Below are 4,710 nucleotides of genomic sequence, written 5' to 3'. Positions count from 1 at the left end.
GTGGTGCACACCTGCAATCCCTGAGGCTTGTAAGGCTGAGACAGGAGGATCTCAAGTTCAAAGCCAACCTTAGCAAAAACGAGGTGCTAAGCCACTCAAGTGAGACCGTCTCTAAATAAAATCCAAAAGAGGGCTGGGGATGTGGCTCAGTGGTGGAGTGCCCCTGAATTCAATCCCTGGTACCCTCCCACCTCCAAATTTAAAAAATACAAATGTTTTTAAATGTTCACACTTTGGACTCCTAACGATGAGCTAAGTCTCATTTGAATTTGCCTTCTGTTTTAAGTCAAGGCGGGCATGCTCAGAGCTGCTTCCTCTGGCAGAGCAGACTCAACTATTATTATAATGCTGTCTCCCTTTTTTTCCCTTCTCCCCACTTGAAAACCATATTCTCCTCTTAAATATTTAGTTTTCTTTTATTCACTCTTTCAGGTTACTATCTTGGTACAGAAGGGAGGGGTGAGGCCGTCTTTTTCTTATCCCAGTTGATATTCATCTGTCTGCCTAAAATGATTTTTTTTCCTCTTTTTTTTTTTTTGTCATTTACCACCATTTTGGCTGGTGGGTGTGGGGTGTGTGTGTGTGTGTGTTTTTACCCTCTAAGCACATTGAATGTCTTTAGCTTGCACATTAGACAGGAGACTGATAGGATAATGAAGATGGAATGTTAAATGCCATCTATGTAAATCAGCTCCATCAATGGGTACAAGATTCAGCTACTTTAGGTTTTTTTCTTTTTGACATACATTTTTATTTTTTTTAAAAGAGACCTATCTTGGATTATTATTAACCTACTTTAGAAGAATCTTTGCATTACCAGACACATTACTATTTTGCATAAAGTCATATTAAATTTTGGTATGATGTACAACATGGTTTCCCCTAAATGCTGCTTTAAAAAAAAAAAAGAAAAAAGAAAAAACCTCCAGTATTTTCTTTTGTATCTTTGGTGGAGGATTGGTTTCTGATATTCAGACATAGTCAGAGCCCAACTGGGAACTGAGAAGGATGAAATGAGGATCTTTGTGTGCTTTCTCCTGGCAGAGGAATGGAACTGATATTTCCCCCACTTATTTGAGGTCTGGACATCAGTAGGGTAGATTGTGAGCATGCCTATGTTTTGAGGAGATGAAGGAAACCTGCAGATCCTCTTTGGGTTCTAGAATAAAGCCAGTGGGAGCCTGAGTTGTGGCAGGATTGGATTCAAATAAGGACACAGAGTAGTTATCCTCCTGTGGTTCCAAGTGATAGGATGCAACTGAAGTCTGATGTGCAGGATGCAGGTAGATCCCAGCCTGCCTGGAACAGAGCTCAAGAGATGACAAGTTTCCCTCTTGGGTACCCTCCCATCCGTCCCTCACTCCTTCCCATCTCTTTGTATTTGCCTCTCAGTAATTTTCTCTTCCTTTTCCCTTCTCTCCCATTTCTCTCTCTCATCCATTTTTACCTCCCTCTCGACCTCATTTGTGTCCCTCATGACTCTCTTCTGGTATCTCTCCTCACCTCTGCTCCATTTTTCCTTTATACACCTTTCTCTCTATCTTCTCTCCCACTTCTCTCTCTCTCTCTCTCTCTCTCATTGATTCTGTCTCTTCCATATCTCTGCTTTTCCACTTCTCTCTCTCTTATCTTCTCATCAGTCTCTCTCACATTTCCTTCTCTCTCTCTCCTCCAACTCATCTTCCCTCTGTTCTCTCTCTCTCTCTCTCTCTCTCTCTCTCTCTCTCTCTCTCTCTCTCCTGGCTTATCTTTTCTCACTTCTTGCCCTTCTCACACAGATCTATATATCAGAGAAATTTTTAATTGAATTGGCTTGGGTTATATACCCACTTCTTGAGATTAATTCACTTACTCCAGCAAAATAAGAAGCTGTCTCACTTACTTGGGTTAAATGCCCACTCATGTGACCAGGGAGGCAGGGATGAGGGTGAGGAATTAGGATTGGCAGCCCCACTACAGGCATTTAGAGCAGAGAAGAAGCCATTCCCTAAGTACTCCAGAGTGTTATAACAAAAGAAAAAGGAATAATCCCTAGGTGGACAGAAGCAGCAGTTGTCTACTCCCACTATCCAGACAGGGGTATGGGAAGAAGAAAACCACCTCTGTACCACTAACTAGCTCTGGCCATAGGGGGAAGATTGAAATGGGTATGGAGAGGGTACATTTCCTACTGGTGGATGTAGGGGGGGCTTTTCTCTTTTAGTCTTAAAGATCCTTTTAGTTGGTTGAAAAAGACCCATTTTAAATTTTTTTTCAGTCCCATTTCCACCTCTCACTAATGTCTTCCACCTTGCTATGAGGGAGCTGTATCTGTTTTAGTCAGCTTTTTCACTGCTTTGATCAAAATATCTTACCAGAACAATTGTGGGGGAGGATAAGTTTACTTGAGGGCTCACGGTTTCAGAGATCTTAGTCCATAGTAGGCTGACTCCATTCCTCGGGGCTCCTGGTGAGGCTGTACGTCATGGTGGAAGAGTATGTTGGAGGGAAGCAGCTCACATGGTGATCAGCAAGCAGAGAGAGAGAGAGAGAGAGAGAGGTCTCTACTTGCCAGATATAAATATGTACCCCCAAACCATGACCCAATTCTCACCTCCTGCAGCCAACCCTACCACTCCAGGTACCACTCAGGTAATGCCTATCAAGGGATTAATTCACTGATTGGGTTAAGACTCTCACAACCCAATCATTTCTCCTCTGGACCTTCTTGCTTTGTCTCACATGTGAACTTTTGGGAGACATCACATCTAAACCATAACAGTGTCCAATGAGCCAAAATAGTTTCATATCTTCCACATTCATTCTCTTTTCCCTAGTTTCTTCTCATTCTAACTAAACCATCTCTAAACTATTTCCTGTGACTTCTCAATTCCCATGGTAATATGGGCTAAGCCTTCTTTATCCATGGCTCCACCTGAAATGGGTGGGGACATTTCAAAAAGGAAGAAAGAAAGAGAAAAATAAAATAATCATAAGGAAGGAAGGAAAAAGATAATTTAGAGACATACTGTATTGGAGTAATCTGGAGCACTGGGTATAAAGACACACATTCAGCCTCATGATGGTTTGGACTGATTTAGAGAGATCGAGATGGGATCTCTCTTCACATGGGAGAGAAAAGAACTGCAAAGCCAGGAGGGTACTGATGCTACATTTGGCTCTCGGCACCCTAATTTGGAGGTGAATGTCCTTTACTTAACATTAATATGCCAGGGTTTGGGAGGTAAGGTGGGGAGAATGACAAGCACCACTTTAATTGGAATGGAAAGCATTCGGTTGGGTTTACTTGCTTCCAAATACCTTAACTTAAGAGAGCCAATCCTAAAATTGAGTTTCGGCCAGTTCAATTTCTCCCTAACACATAGAGTCCGGGGTGCTGATGATATGTGTCAGTGGAGAAGCCAGACTCACTGGTCCTTCTCAACGTGGTGGTGCTGGAGGTCATGGGGCAAGAAGGGAAACTGGGCCCCACAGGGTAGTGCTCAGAGCTCTATCTCCTCCACCAGGCTGTTACAGCAGATTCTGGCTGAGCCTGTGGCTCTAGCTGCCCATTTTGGATTTGGCTGGCGACTGCTCTGGGCAGGCTTTGTGCCTCTGCCTGTTTGTGTTAGAATGTGACACATGGACCCAGCAGTCAGCCAGGTGCCAACCATGTAATCCGACGCCATATGTTCCCAAGTCAGGAGAGAATAGAGCAGATTTTTTTTTTTTTTTTTAATTTTGGAAGTAGGTTAATTACATTCATCTACATTTTCAGCTCTAGAGGTCACAGATGCTAAATTATTCCTGACATATTTAGGTGGTCATTTATGACCAAAATTGTTAAGTGTGAACTTTACCATCTATAGGAGTGTGCAAAGAGCTTATTCTAGAATGAGATTGTAGCTCAAAAAGATGCTAGCTCCCTTCGTGAGATGTTCTCCTTGGCAATGCTTTTAAAAATGGATTTAAAGTGTTGTTTTGAGGGGAAATCTGTGGTGCTCATTTTATCAGCATCTTCTTCTGCCCAGATGTTGTTGTTTTTTTTTTTTTCCCTGTGATATTTAACCAGTTTTCCAGTGGAAATTGATGGATGAAGCCAGCTGGGTCATTACTCTGGTGACTTTCGTTCTTCAAGTTTAAGTACAAAACTCAAACTTTCGACTGAAAAATGAAGCCTATTTGGTTCAATGTATTTAGCCAAGGCAATTGAATGGCACAATTTCACATGGCTAATATTCATTGAGTGTTCGGTCAGTGCCAGGAGAGTGCTGAGATGTTTACATGCAATATCTTATTTAATCCTTGAACAACTCGTGTGTCGGGATTGCTTATTTTCCCAATTCTACAGTAAAGGAATTGAGTGTGATGTGCCTGCTATCTTCCATTGGCTCTTCCAGATGTGTGCCTTTCCCTTCACCCTCTCTGTGCCTCAGGAGACTGGCCAATGTAGATTACATAGGCCATCCCCCTGCCCTTGGCTTACCTTGGGGTTTGGGCAGTGAGGATCCCAGATAAGGAGACTGAAGCAATAGAGGAGGGGAATAAATTTGAACTCAACCAGATTAGACAGTTTTGTTGTTGCTTATTTTTGTTTTTGTTTTGTTTGCAGGGCTAGACAGACAGTTTGGGATATAAATCCAGGCCCTGTGCTCATCAGCTCTCTTCTCATAGTAAGCTACTAAGCATCTCCAATCCTCAGAATTTTGTCAGTGAAACTGAGATGGGTCT

Source organism: Marmota flaviventris, chromosome 5 (genome assembly GCF_047511675.1).
Source record: "Marmota flaviventris isolate mMarFla1 chromosome 5, mMarFla1.hap1, whole genome shotgun sequence".
Taxonomy (NCBI): Eukaryota; Metazoa; Chordata; class Mammalia; order Rodentia; family Sciuridae; genus Marmota; species Marmota flaviventris.
This window is presented reverse-complemented; position numbering follows the sequence as displayed.